Below are 15,624 nucleotides of genomic sequence, written 5' to 3' on the forward strand. Positions count from 1 at the left end.
CGAGTCAGCTTCAACATTCATTTTTCTCAAATACACATTCATCGACACATCACATTAATATAAACCACTGGGTAATCTAATTTCCTTAAAAATAATACCTTTAACTGAATCGAAACAGACAGCGTCTCACTTCGACTGCTGTACATCAATGTAAATTTCAAACACGATTCACAAGCCTCAAATCACAATATAACAAAGAAGCAGGCAAATATATTAGAGGGCTCTTCCCCATCTCCTTTCATCCACAGCAGTAAAATCATAAAAACGGAGCAGAAAGACCATCTTACAGTAGCAGTTCACAGGACATCAATAGCTCAGCGCATAAGGTTGAATTCGAACCCTGTGCCCAATAGCAGCGTGGTCTCCGGAGACACACCTACAGCTGCTATACGACGCAGAAGTAATGTTTCAACTGTAACGCTTCCCCCCCCCCCCCTGGCAAGGTGCCTTAGTCTTACTCTGGGGTGGAAGTAAATAAAGGAGGTGTTGGTGGACTAACTGGGCTTCAGTGCTAGGAGAGCTGGGCTTGGAAGGCACCATGTTGGTGGTGGTGATAAAGAGTTTGTTGAAGGGGGTGTGGGGAGGGTTCTGTGTGCGTTAGGGGGGGGGGGGGGGGGTCAGTGGGGGGGGGGAAGGGGTCAGGGTCGCTTACAACCCCACCTGCCCTCCACCGCCTTACACCTCGGAGCTGTCCGAGCCGCTCCACCCGCCCGCCGACCTCCCGGGGGTGAAGCCGCTGTAGGCTGCGGACGAGGAGGTGGCGTAGGCGGCCGACTGTCCGTTGCTCTTCTCCTTCCTCTGCCGTCTCTTGCGCCTCAGCAGCACAGCACCAGCACGGCGATGAGGCACACGAGCAGCAGCAGGCCCGCCAGCCCCACCAGTGTGGGCAGGGTGGAGGAGTCCAGCGGGGACTCCCGGCCGGAGCTCTCCGAGCGGGGCCGCTCCACCACGAGGGAGTCGCGGCCGGGCTGCCGCTGGCTCACCACCGCGCGGTCGGCGCGCTCCAGGGCGATGTGCTGGATGTTGGTGCCGCGGCTCTTCTCCGCCCCGATGTCCTGGGCGCCGTCCGCGGGACCCAGGGAGGAGGAGGCGGCGGCTGCGGAGCGCCGGCTGCGGCGGGCTTCCTGGGGGGTCTCGGCGGGGGGTCCACGTGGGACATGCTGTGGTGCAGGTACTCCACCCCGCGTTTGTTGCGGTTGGCGTTGTCCCGGGAGCGGACGGTGTAGATGGTGTGGATGAACCACTCGCGACCGGCGGCCACCTGCAGGGGAACCCGGGAGGATAAGGGTCAGATGTCTGGGGCGGGGGGGCGGGGTTGTGTTTGTGTCTGAAGGCTTGTACGTATCTGTGTACGTATCTGTGTGTGTGTAAGTGTGAGTGTGTGTATCTGTCTTCATGTTTGTATGTTTATCAATGCGATTTGTGTGTGTGTGTGTGTGTGTGTGTGTGTGTGTGTGTGTGTGTGTGTGTGTGTGTGTGTGTGTGTGTGTGTGTGTGTGTGTGTGTGTATCCGTCTTTGTGTGGGGGTGTATGCGTGTGTTTGTGTGTGTTTTTTGTCTATTGGTGTGTTCCTGACTCCTCAGCATTTATAGCGTTCCTGTTCGTCTTTGTGATTGTGTCATGAAATTGGCGAGTCGTTGTTTTGTTAGCCTCATTGGCCTCTTTAGCAAACCAGCCCGGGGCGAGAAATGCCGCAAGAAAGCTGGGAGATCTTCGACTTTTATCTCGGAAGTCTGGCATTGAGGAACACACCATATGTGTGTGAGTGTGTCTGGGTGTGTATCTGTCTGGCTGTGTATCTGTCTTCGTCTGTGTGTCTGTCTATGCTGTGTGTGTGTGTGTGTGTTGTGTGTGTGTGTGTGTGTGTGTGTGTGTGTGTGTGTGTGTGTGTGTGTGTATGTGGTGTGTGTGTGTGGTGTTTGTGTGTGTGTGTGTGGTGTGTGTGTGTATGCATCTGTCTTTGTGTGTTGGTGTGTGTGTGTCCGTGTGCATCCAGACCTGGAAAAGCGGGGACGAGGAGAGGGTGAAGCCGTCCGAGCCGGGCTGCCTGACCAGGGGTATGGCTCCCGGGTGTCCTGGGCCAGGGTGGCCTGGAAGGACACGTCACCAAACACAGACGCCTGTGTCTCCGGCTGGGCCTTGTCCTGCACATCCCCCGCAAACACAGAAACACAAAACTGTAAGACATCACATACTCTCATCCATCAACCATAAAGACCTTACTAGGAGTACTCTCATGCATCCCCAATCAAATCTATATATAAAGTACTAGTAGGTATACTAAATCACAGAGGAGAGGGAGAGAGTACGGTGCTACGGTGTTCGACTCTCGGGCAAAAAGATACAGGGTTGGATCCCCAATGTCCTCATCCTTAACCTGAAGGCTTCCTTGAGCAGGATGCCCTCACCGAAAGCCTTCGCTTGGAGACTGTGTATACACTGAGTGTGTGCTGTATATGTGCATGCATTTAGGCCTATGTATGCAGACATGCATGTAGGTATGCATGGGTTTATGTTGGTGGAGGGAAGGGACATACAGACATACTGTGTACGGTTTGTTGATTGTTTGTTGACCCATCCCAAATAAAAAGAAGGTAAGAAGAAAAAGCTTGGGGACTGAACAGCAGCAGGAGAGCAGAGGCGTGGTTACCAGGATCTTGAAGCGGTACAGCAGGGAGGGGGCGTCGGCCAGGCAGCCGTACTCCTTGTTGGTGGGGTTGTACTTAGGCACGTAGCCGTCGGCGCCGGTGCAGAGGAACACCTTCTCGATGCTGCAGGAGAACGAGTCGCCCAGGTTCTGGACGGGGTCCACCATCACACGGCCGTAGATGGATGAGCCTGCATACGTTGAATGGGATGAGAGAGAGGGGGGAGACAGACAGAGAGTTAGAGAAAGGGGGAGAGAGATTGGATAAGGTTGAGTGGGTTTTCTCACTCAACGTTTTGAGTGAGAAAAAGTTTGCTCACTCAACATGAGTCAGACCCATGTTCCGTTATAATAAGTAGCCAGACATGGGTCACTGTATGATGTACGTATATGTACTGTATGTTTTTTTTTTTTTGTATAAGTTCTGTATACGTTCTTTTTAAATATTAAATATTGAAATAAAAATTAGTGCAAATAGTATCCTTGAGCGTGAATTTCAGCTCTATGTAACCTTAAGTAGATTTCAACCGAAATAAAAAACAAAAGGAGATCAATACGCGGTTCCATTTTCTGAGTCTTGACTCTCTTCTCGAGCTTCTCACAGCCAGTCAGTGTGGCGGTTTTCATTAGCTCTTAATTAGGCTCACCTGTGTCACCGTACCCCCTATATTATGGTGCACACACGGGGCCTGGTTACATTTCTACCTCCGACGGACCAAACCAATCAATGAAAGGACTTGCCGGTGCTTCTTTGGATTCTTTTTTTGGAACCATCCAGACAAATGTGACCGACAGCAAGCAGACGGTGCAGTAAGCGACCCAATTTGAATTCTGTCATGAAGTGATTGAGAATGATTGGATCTGTTTGGGCTGTTGGCCTCAGGTGAACCATGTTGTTGAGTTACTGCTGCTTGTGTCTTCAGTGCGGTGTTGTGTATGTGGTTTTGTGTTGACTTGTGTGATAGGTAATCTGTAAGTGGGGTTTGATTGGGTTTTCCAGTAACTTAGTGTGTTGAGTGCAGTTTGTGGTTGTGTGTTGACAAGCTGCCTGACTTGACTCTGGGGGGGCCCCCTGTGGCCCCCACAGAGTGGGTGTGGGTGTCGGTGTGTGTGTGTGTAACGGGAAATGACTGCTCTGGTAATCGTGGCAAAAGTTTTTTAGAAACTGTTGCATAATAGACAATTTATTTGGCAAGAAACGGCAATGACAAAGCAATAAACCTGTGGAAACGTAAACTACCAAACAGTATTTGGTTCCTTTTTGACAAGCTTGTCAGCATCCCACAGCATACTATGATGCTCTTCTGGTATAGCCCTGTCTTGCTGTACCATACCATGATGCTCTGCTGGTATAGCCCTGTCTTGCTGTACCACACCATGATGCTCTGCTGGTATAGCCCTGTTTTGCTGTACCATACCATGATGCTCTGCTGGTATAGCCCTGTTTTGCTGTACCACACCATGATGCTCTGCTGGTATAGCCCTGTTTTGCTGTACCATACCATGATGCTCTGATCCACCAGTACATGGATGTATAGTACAATGATGCTCTGGTACCAATATATCCCACTTGGGTCTAGTTCCATGATACGTTTGTGGGCCAGCCCTGCTTTTTCTAGGATGATTCCTCCTGTCCCAAACTGCAACAGACGGGTCATTTGCCTGACGTGTAACAAAAGGGGTTGGCCATGGTCAATTAACCAGTGGCTGTGATGAATAGTTTGGTTGATCTCTTAAAGAGGCCAAATGTAACAATTGGAGTGATGCCAAAGTCTTCAGGGAACTTCTCAATTTGACTCGTATACTATAACATTAGTCTTTGAGTTGATGTATTGTATTTATCATGCTGTGTTTGGAATTTTTAGAATTGCTCTTAACATGATTGAATGCTTGTTCTTTGGCTTGCCAGAAAGTCTATAAAATCCTCAATGCATTAAGTGCATGACCTGAGTTTAACCCTAGATGGTGCTGTACTCTATTTTTAGGTATGTGAATGCCATTTTAAATGTTGTCACTGGTAATAAAATGCTCTCTTCCAGTTGGCGGATTAACAGGTCCCTCCAAAGGAGAATATGAGGACGAACTAGTGTACTGAACCTACCACACGTTTCATAAATGAATATATTTTGGGTTACCATGTTGGATTTTTGCTGGAATGCCAGGAAAAGGTTTCATAATGAGAAATGGAAATGGAAGTGGAATCTGACTGCAAAATGTTATTTCATAATCTTAAAGAGTTTTGGCATCTCTAGCTTGCCCTTGGCCATTGAGTAAAGTGTGGCAAGACAATATTTATACTTTTTTTACAAAGTGCTTTAACAAGCAAGTACAGAATAATATTGGGCGTACAAGTTAATGCAACTTTTTAAGCCTTTCAGCTTTCCCGTGTGTTAGACATTGGTGTGACATACCCAATATGGACTGGTGCCCAGGTTGTGTAGATCTATTTAAAATGAGCTGTGGTCCAGTAATTTGCAAGGTTACCTAATGGGTGAAGTAACGGGTTGCTTCATTTCTGTGGCTTCAACCTTATATGGGCGCATGGAACATTTAATGTGAATTTAATAATCAGAAGTCCACAGCAGCGGAAAGTCTTTATTTCAGTTCACCTGGGGTCAACGCTCTTACCGTCTGAGAAGGCAGCGTCGGTGCCCTCTCCAAAGCCCATGGAGCCGTCGGAGAGCCAGATCTCCTTCTTGGACAGCAGGAACATCTGTGTGTTGAGGCTGAACTCTGCTGCCACGGGGTCACTCACCTGGAGAAAACAAGGAGTTGGCATAGGATGCTATTTTGGAAGTCTGCAGGGCTGCACATCATCTACGATAGTTGGACACTCAGGAATAAAATAATTCATGCTAAAACTTATGACTGTCTTTTTTCAACAAACGACTGGCGCATATGCATCAAATGAATGCATAGTCTATGGCCTGAACCCTGATGGTCCAATCCTGGAACTATTTGCACTCCCTGTGAATTGCTTTAGATAATACTTGGCAACAATCTCCCGTGTTTCTGTATGGGTGACCTCACAATCAACAGTGTGCTGTGACTGGAGGTATTTGGAGCTATTGAAGTTATTCTATTGTATATTGATGGATGAGACTGACCTGTTGGAAGCGGATGTCCATGTCGAAGGTGATGGGCTCCCGGGGGTGACAGACCGGGGGGATGCTGAACTCCCCGTTGGGCGACGCGCTGCAGGGGATCATCTTCACTGTGTAGGTTCCAGAGTAGTCCCGAACCTAGAGAATGAATACACAGAATACAGAAGACGGCATTTTTCAGTACGTTTTTTTTCCTATGAACATGATTTGCAGACCTAAAACGGGTCATTGAAGTTAACTTTCCTACTCTGAGTAATATAATAAAAATTGTAAAATATAAGGTTCAAAAATATCTTCACTGAGCCTTGAATTGTGTGTATACATTTCAGTTATTCTTATGCTGTATACAACTGAATGCGTTGGGGCTGGGTAGGAAGTTAGGAACTCACAGCGAAGTCGGAGATGAAGCTCCACTGCTGCATGGGCTGATTGTAGGTGGGCTCAGTTCTGACCAGCGCCAGGGTGAATGTCAGCCCAGGGTGGTCGGCACAAATCACCATTGAGGACTGACTGGTGCCTGGGAGAACATACACACACGCACGCCACAATTAATGTTATATACTAGTTATTTTCAGAGTATCATTTTCTGATAGTTGTATTAAAGACAGCTCCTTGATATCAAAGGAAATTCATATATCATAAGGGATGTGTCCGTCACAATGTAAACTGATCACAGGTCACAAATCCCAGGTAACTAATCAAAGTATCCCAGAGTCTGCGTACCTGGATGAGACATGACAAACTGTCCCCTGTAGCGAGCCTCGGTCTTGAAGTTGACCACCAGGCGGCCCTCCTCGTTGATCCTCATACTGGTGGGGTACATGGCTCCTGCGAAAGCAACAGCACAGTTCAGGACCTCCTATCCAGTGTTTCCCTTCGAGGTCGCGGCGAAGTACATGTACATGTTGTTGACCAATAGTCGCCAGCAGGGGGCAGCGTTAGTCAGGAGCAGGATTGTGTAGTGTAGCGGTTGTAATAAATTAATTTAGATAGCAATATTGATTCATATATGTATATATATTTTTTTTATCTATTTCTGTCTCGTGTGCTGTAGTATTGCTCCTATACGACTTTCTATGGGCTGTTACTCACGTAACTCGAGACGGAAGTTGGATTATTAATTTAGACATATAATTGAAAGATACTTCATCCCCAAGGGGAAATTAAAGCGTTAGAGTAGCTCACACCAGAAGCACAATAGTCTTATAATATTGAAGTAATTGACAGTCAAATAAACGAAATATAGGCTAATTGTATTTTTATTTAAATACTAATTTAACTGACCTATGCATGGTAAGCATTTGGGCAGATTAGATGAGCATGACGTTGTTTAATGGACGAGTTCCTCAGAAAATACCAACGATTAAACAGTGATTAGCTAACAGTGAACACTGCGATGACACATACCCTGGAGCTCCGCCTCCGGGGGCTTCCGATACCGTCCTGCCACAAGATGGCGGTGTCATACACGAACGTGAGCTTGAGTTCCGACTGCAGGTCGAAGTGCTGCCAGCCACCCACGGCCACGGGCGAGTGGAAGACGTAGGAGACGTGCAGAGGCACACGCAGAGTCACGTAGGACTGCACCAGGTTCAGCACCTGCGGGAGGGACATGGTTGTTGGATCGATGAGGAGGGACGTCGTGGGGCATACTGAAGCACACCAACAGCCATGATGATATGTGGTATTTCAGAGCAGTCGTTTTAGAACTGAGAGTCGTGACTTAAAAGTGATTCACAAACATGTAAAACTTTATTAACGCTTTTTCAGAAATATATGTGCATGCCTGAATTCCTTGTCTGTTTAATTTGATCATTAGATCCTGGTTGAAGATGAAAAACCTGAAATACAACTGCTTCTTTCACTGCACAAAAGAAGGACCCCCACCCCCCTGGAAGGTCACCTTCACATCAACAGCTCCGGGTACCCTTTGTTGCAATAGACTGTTTATTCTGTATGGTGCGGCGAGCGGATCCGAGCGGTTTCCCCTACCTGTCCGTCGGTGCCGATGGAGCCCCCACAGTCGTTGAGCAGCTCGGACATGTCGTAGTAGCTGGTGAACTCCCAGAGGCACGCCTCCAGGTTGAGGTTGCGGTAGAAGCGCAGCGAGTTGGTGGAGCGCATGCCGGCGCTGTACTGGTAGGGCGAGGTCTCGCCGATGATCTCGGGGTTCTTGGTGGCGTCGGTGATGAAGCCGTGGCCCGTCTGGATCTCGTTGAAGTCCAGCAGGTTGGAGCAGCGGTGGTTGCCCACGCGCGTGCCGTCCGGGCTCAGGGTCAGCTCGAAGTTGGACAGGGGTCGGGTGGAGATCACCGGAAGCATGCCTGGGGGGGAGACGGACGGAGGGAGGGAGTGAGGGAGGGAGGGAGAAACGGCCACAGGTGAATGGAGGTCAAGTAGTTCTCGGTTGACTTTTGGGGAGCCAACGAGACGATGTCACGATGTGACCACGATGTCATGGTCCCAGGGATGTGTTAGCTCTGTGGAGTTTTGGAGGCACTTTGTTGAAATGATAGCACGGGGGGCCTGATTCCCACAGCTACTCTGCACGTAGGCCATTTGTTTTCTTGAGACACCAGGTTGTGCAGTACTTAAATTGCTTGTAGCTCCAGTTTTGATTGTATGCTTTGATTCGGCATTACTACTCGCTTTTGGGCTTAAGCATCTTCTACAGGACCAAACGTGAATGTGTTTGGTTTTTTAGTTCTTTATTCTGTGTGTAAGAACGTAGGGTGCCCCTGGCTCACCGTCCATGTGGGGCATGTTGACCGTCAGTTTGATGAGGTTGGGGAAGTCGGGGTCGTCGGGGCCCGTGTACCGGATCTTGGCAGAGAAGGGTTCGGCCCCCACGGTGCCGGGGACCCGGGGCTGGCACATGCCTGCAGAGAGAGAACGTCGGCCATGTCAACCGCACGCCGAACCAAACAACGGATCTCTGTGCAATGTGTATGTTTGGTGTGTTGCCCGCAGAGAGGGCACATTTGGCGAGGGTCTGTTTTATTCTGTTGGGGGGATGGAACCAATTATAAGAATAACGATACGAATAAAAATCGAATCACTCAATAATCCTTCAATACAACTCCGAAGGGGCCAGATTGGGTGTCGTCGAAGCAGACGAACGACTACATTCAAAAAGTTGAATAAGCAAACTACTACAATAAAATATCTCCCGAAATCCATGTACAGCAACCCTACGTCCCCCTCTCTCCACTCACCCTCCTCCTTGCTGACCACGGCGATGGGGCTGGTGAGCTCCAGCCCGGCGTCTCCGTTCACGTTGAAGGCCCGGGCGGCGCACTGCAGCCTGGAGCCCGCCTTGAAGTAGATGGAGTCCAGCGTGATGGACTTGGTGTTGGTGAAGAAGGTGTTGGTGTCCACCTCGCGCATGGGGCTGGTGACTCCGTCCGAGCCGGTGGGGCGCTGACCATCCAGCGGTACTGGGTCAGCGTGTCGTTGATGTGCTCCGCCGTGCAGATGGAGCCCGTCTTGTCAAAGTCGTGGTACTTGGGGTTGCAGGCCTGGTGATGGAGTGGAAGAGACACATGTATGGGTTTGAGCAGAGGTATTTTTTTTTAAAGGATAAAAGGAAGCTATATGGAGATCACAAAAAATAACCCTGACAAACTAAATAATACATTAACACTGCATTTAGAATTTATTTTTCAAAGTCAACTGAATCAAAGCATGCACTGGCGATCGGAGTAACTACTTGGAGTAGTTGGAGTAAACTAAATACACAAGTTTGCAAGCAAGGTTTCTTAAAAAACAACGGCACACTCGTACACTTGACAACAAACACAACGGCCACCGCTTGACAATGACCTAAGACGGAAGGTCACAACAAAAGGAAGGCCACAAACTGTCCTTTTCGTCGTTGAATCTCATATTATTTTTGCGGTCGCTGCTCACCGTGACACACACGACGGGGTAGCCGGTGGGGGGGCGGGGCTTGTCCTTGGTGCGGGCGGTGTCGTCGTACATGAGCAGCGAGACCACCTGGGGCACGGCCGGGAAGGTGACGTCTGCCACACTGTCCATCTCCTCGATGTACACGATGGCCTTGTTCATCTGGCCACCAGGGGAGAGAAGATGGAGGAGGTGTCTTTCAAATCATTTTTTCAACGGCACAAACACTGCGATCCAGGGTGTGTGTTGGAATTTGGTATCGGGGAGGACACAAACATGGAAGGATCGATTTTTTTCTTATTCCAATAATTATTAAGGACGATTCCCTCTTTGCTTAATACTAGTAGACACATCCTTACCATTACCAACCCAAAATATCACCTATGAAAATAATGCAGATCCATAACCAATCAGATACCAATCATTTGTTTTAATTCTACACCATCACCTACCGACACTCATATCTCACATCTTCATAACGAAAGTTGGCGAGTGTGGGTATGTGTGACCGGGTTGAGCGTACAGTATGTGTGTGTGTTTCTGTGTCTGTGCGGGGTAGAATGCTGTGTAGTTCTGTTTATAGGTCCATCTATGGAGGCTGCATTCCGGGGCAGCATCTCATTCCAGGGGGAAAAGCTTTTTATAAGGCCCTGATTCGACCACGCTGACAGTCCAGGCAGCTGCAGCCCGGCGGCTATTTTAACTGTGGCCGGCGACCACGGACGCATGCGCACGCGTGCAGCTATGGGGGGCATACTTGTGCATGCAGGGGATATTTTTATGGTGTTTATTTGAGTGTCCGTGTGTGTGTGACTGTGTGTTTGACTTTGACTGTGTGTTTGTGTGTGTGTGTTTGTGTGTGCGACTGTGTGTGAGTGTGTGTGTGTGTGCGTGTGTGTGTGTGTGTGTGCGTGTGCGTGTGTATTCATCACACCTGCATCTCCGCCACCATGTTGTCGTCGGGCTTCATGTGCACAATGAAGGCCTCTCTCATCTCCCGCTGGCCGTCGTATAAAATCTCAATCTCCACAAAGTGCTCCTTATCGCCCTCCTTGAACACCACATCTTAAAACGGAAACACACACACACACACACACAGCCATGTTGACCTTCTCACATAAACACGTTCCGCCCTCCCCAGCCCTGGAGGTAGCTGACATAGTCACACAGACCACTCAGTATGCTGTCTTCACACGTTGCTACAAATCCCCACGCCTTATGGACCACGCATTGTGATTCCTCCTTCGGCATCCCATAAACTACAGTCCCCATTCTCCAGTCCAACCCTCTCTCTCTCTCTCTCTCTCTCTCTCTCTCTCTCACCCTGGGACAGAGGGTTGTAGTCCTCTCCAGACGTGGCCGACCCGTCCTTGGTGTGCACCCTCACCACTGACACCTTGGAGGTGTCCCCCAAGCGCAGGATGGGGATCTTCACCCGGGCCAGTTGACCTTTGACCTGGGGCTCGCGCACGCTGTACTTGATCTCGGAGAAGCGGATGATGGGTTCTGCGGAGGAGAGAAAGAAAGGGAGAATGTATTGTTGTTGTTGTTGTTGTTTTTGAAGGGTGAGGGTTGGGGGTCTCGACTGACATTCAGGGTGAGATTCGATGAAACTTGACCAGGGCAAAAGTAGTTAATATGATGACTACTCAGTACTACCATACTTAAGATGGTAGTAGCAACACTTCAGCCATTTCAATGAACTCGGACATTTCCAGAACTACAATCACCCATCAGTCTCAGAACTTACTGTCTTTCTCATCGGTGACGGTGACGAGGGCCTCCTTCTGCTCCCCGAGGGAGGCTCCGTAGGGGGACTTGCTCGCGGGCGATCCCAGCACCAGGCGGAACTCCTCGTCCTCCTCGTGGACCGAGTCGTCCACCAGCTTCACAACGCATGGCTTCTCACTCTCACCTGACGAAAGAGGAGGAAGAGGTGGGGGAACACACACACACACAGACACACACACAGACACACACACACACACACACACAAACACGGACACACACACAGTCGCAGGGACAGACACACACGTACACACATCAGGCATTTGAGTAGAGGAAGACTTGAGGAGCTCCAGAGATAGAGACACGATACATAGATGGATGAATATATAGATAGATATGGCATGATGTATACGTGGATATATAGATAAGACACGTATACGATAAGATATAGACATAGATAGATAGTGTCCACACTAATATGGATACATCAGAAGAGGAGATCCTTCTGTCCACCAAGTCTCAAGCAGTTGCACTGCGTTTTGAAAATGCTTCTGAGAATTCTAGTACGGAGAGACACCTTAGACCCAAAAAACAGGTTTTTACATTCAGCCACTCTAGCCTGTGTGGTGTTGAGTAGCTGCCATACAGACAGGGAGACAGACAGACGGACAGCCGGCTGTACCTGGTGAAAAGGTGATGATGGAGGCTGCAGTGTTGGGCTTCTCGTCGTAGTCCATCATGACCTGGGCGGAGCCCTGGCGGGTGTAGCAGCGCACGGTGGACTGCAGGCTCACGTCTCCGCTGCGGTACACCAGCGCCCGCACCTCCCCGTCCGCCTCGTCCACCTTGTAGCTCCCCTCCTTGAACTGCACCTTGGGCACTGCGCACACACACACACACACACACACACAAGGAGGGGGGGTTGAACATGGAGCCTATGGTGTGAAGCTACAAAACTGTTTCAAATGAATTGGAGAAATAAGAGTAATGAGCTCTGTGACTTTCATAATTTTTTTCTGTGTTTGTGTAGCTGCATTCAAATGTGTGTTTGCAGACCGAAGAATTGAGAAAGTGTGTGTGTGTGTGTGTGTGTGTGTGTGCGTGTGTGTGTGTGTGGTGTGTGTGTGTGTGTGTGTGTGTGTGTGTGTGTGTGTGTGTGTGTGATTCTCTGTGTGTGTGGATGTTTTTGACAATATGCATTCTGTGTGTGTGTGTGTTTTTGTTAATATACGTGTGTGTTTGTTTGTGTGATGACACTGTTATATGTGTGCATTTGTTTGTTTGTGTACACATGTGTTTCAGTACATATATATATGTGTGTTTTTGTGTACCCGTGTGTGTTAGTATATATCCCGGTGTGTGTGTGTCCACGTGTGTGTCAGCATGTATCGGCGTGTGTGTGCTGGAGGCTCACGGTCGGTGAGGGTGTCGTTGACGGTGATGGTGGTCTTGCTGGGCTCCCCCAGCACAGCGTTCATGGGCATGCGGAGAACCAGGTCGAACACCTCGGGGCCCTCCAGCTCCGGCTGGCCCAGGTCATCCAGGATGGTCACCCTGAACGTCTGCATGGTCACGCCCGGAGCAAAGTCCAGGTTACGGCTGATGCCCACGTAGTCCAGACCCGCTGTCCAGAGAGAAATGTGGCGTTACACAGGGGAGCATTTCCACCGATCGCCACCCACACAGGCAATAAGCTCTGAAGTGACCCGGGTTGGATTCTGACCTGTGACTTAAATGTCCTGTAAGGGAAGGCAGTCCATGAAATATAAAGCCCATAAAATATAAAGAAAACAAAGATTGATTTGAACTGAAACACTGTCAACACTAGTACTTATGCTTCAAGTTTAAAGCACGAACATCCCAATGCTTAAAAAATAAAGCATGAACACAATGGAAAACAAAAGTAATGGAATTATGTACAAACAGGATATGCATTAATGTGTGACTGGCGAATGAGACCAAAGCAGTTGTAGTTGGTGTGACGCCATTGGAGATGGTGGCTTCCTGTCTTACCTTCGGCGGAGACAGGCTCGCTCTTCCGGGAGCGCACGGTGACGGTGGCGGTCTTGGACAGGTCGGTGCCGGTCCTCCACACCCTGACCTCCACGTAGCCCGCACTTTCGTCCACAGAGTACTCCGGCTCCCCAAAATAAAGAGAGGGCTCTGGGGGTCAAGGTTCAGAGGAACAGAGGTCAGTTTGGTTCGTGCTTAATTTCAGGAAAGGTGGATTCTTTACCATTTGATTTGAATGAACAGAAGCTGTTATGGTCATTTTGTCTGGATAAACGGCTATATATTTTAACCGCAGAGCTTGACAGGTTATTTGGTGTTTACACCGTTAAGTCAGTTAATGTGTATTGCTACACCCTGTATTACTTTGAATTACGTCCTATTGACAGATAGTAGCATGCCTAGCTAGGGTCGGATCGAGTTAGTGACACTGCATCGTTGTGATCCTCCCCCTTTGGGTGCGCACACACACACACACACACACACACACACACACACACACACACACACACACACACACACACACACACACACACACACACATACACACACAAACACACACACACACACACACACACCACACTCACACACACACACACACACACACACACACACACACACACACACAGACCACTCCATCAGATACCCAAGGGCTCAACGTGGACTTAAATAACAAAGTGTGTGTGTGTGTGTGCATATGTCTGCACTTGCATGCACAGCAGTTTGGCAAGAGGAGAGGGATGTGGTTTGAAGATGGAGCATCTGATAAGACAGAGAGACTGGGAGAGAGGAGGGGGGGAGCGGGGGCGGGGGTTTGCTGCCGGAGACAAGGAGCAACTTCTTCTTCTTACAGAGGGCAAGGCTTCAGACCCCTGGAACACACACTCACTGCATCTCTCCTCACCAGCCCATATACGCACTACTCTCACCCCCAGTTCTGTGGCGGTAAAAGTTTTCACATAATTACCCTTTTCATCAACAACTCACTAAAGGGCTTCTCCATGAGAAAAGCAACCCATGTGAAACATACGCCATGTGAAATCAGGAGTGGATCAGGATTGGAGTGGATTGTACGCATTGTCAACCTGTTTGGGACCCAGCCAGCCAGCCGTCAAGCTGACTTGGGGGGGAGGGGAGGGGCGGAGGGGGGAGGGGTAGGAGTGGGAGGAGGGGTAAGGGAAGAAATGAAAGCATGCAACCCTGAAGACCCCTGGCCTGGCACCCATCCACAGGTTCACTTCGCCGGGATGGTGGTTGTACACACGCATGGATACACATAAACAAACTTTTGCACAAACACCACACGGACAGACAAATGACCACAGATAAACACAAACACAGACATCGCGCACACACGGCACTTCCTCCAGCTTTATGGAGGGGGTTACAACAGGGACCCACCAGGAAGCCATGCCATAATGGAGGACGTTTACCCAGGGCAGGCTCCTCTTGTCTCGTCATGTGTCTGGGAATGCACCCCCCATTATTATCCACAGTCAAGTTTGATTGTTACTCCAGTTCCACATTCCCTGGGCGGGGCGTATACTCCAGCCCGCTCGTCTGTCTCTAGAACTACCCGGTCCAGGAGGTAAACACTGTGGTGGTGGTGGTGGTGGTGGTGGTGTGGTGGTGGTGGTGGTGGTGGATGGAGGACGAGGGATGAGAGAGTGGGGGGACTGGAGTGATTCGTTCCAAAAGCTTGACTAGGCTAGTGTGAAGCTTAAGGCTTGCAAGCAGCTATTCATTGGATTTCTAACTGATTATTTTCACAGTGGGATCCAAACATTAAAAAAGCAATCGAAAATAGTGACACATTTCACATGGGGTCTCTCTTCAAAGGGGCCATTTCAAAATAAAAGACCCTCCGCTACAACCATAAAGCTCCACGCTGCAGTGAATACCATCAGAGGGCCAGTGCCAAAACATGCCTATCATTGGACAAAAAAAAAAGGCCTGCACAATAAGGTCTTTTCTCCCTCTTCTCCACCACCACCACCACCATCACCACCCCCACCACCTGCCTTTTGGACCCTCAAACAAAGGGATGTGCTCTGTTTCTCCTGTACTTCGCTGGATGCCTTTGAATGGGGAGAACCAGGGGGCCAAGGGGCTCAAGAAAACACATCTCTCTCCGATGTCTTGTATCTGTCGTATAGGGGAGGAAGGATAGCATAGCGCTAGCAATTGGGCTATTTCCCCCTCGACACCTGTTCACCGCTATCTCGTTGC

The 15,624-nt window shown here is 49.3% G+C and overlaps 1 pseudogene; it reads right to left on the reverse strand.

Moving 5' to 3' along the window:
- Positions 1-675: 675 nt before the first annotated feature.
- On the reverse strand, positions 676-9,202 carry LOC130380062 (FRAS1-related extracellular matrix protein 2-like; annotated as a pseudogene).
- Positions 9,203-15,624: the final 6,422 nt, after the last annotated feature.

Source organism: Gadus chalcogrammus, chromosome 3, assembly GCF_026213295.1.
Source record: "Gadus chalcogrammus isolate NIFS_2021 chromosome 3, NIFS_Gcha_1.0, whole genome shotgun sequence".
In the NCBI taxonomy this organism is placed as follows: domain Eukaryota; kingdom Metazoa; phylum Chordata; class Actinopteri; order Gadiformes; family Gadidae; genus Gadus; species Gadus chalcogrammus.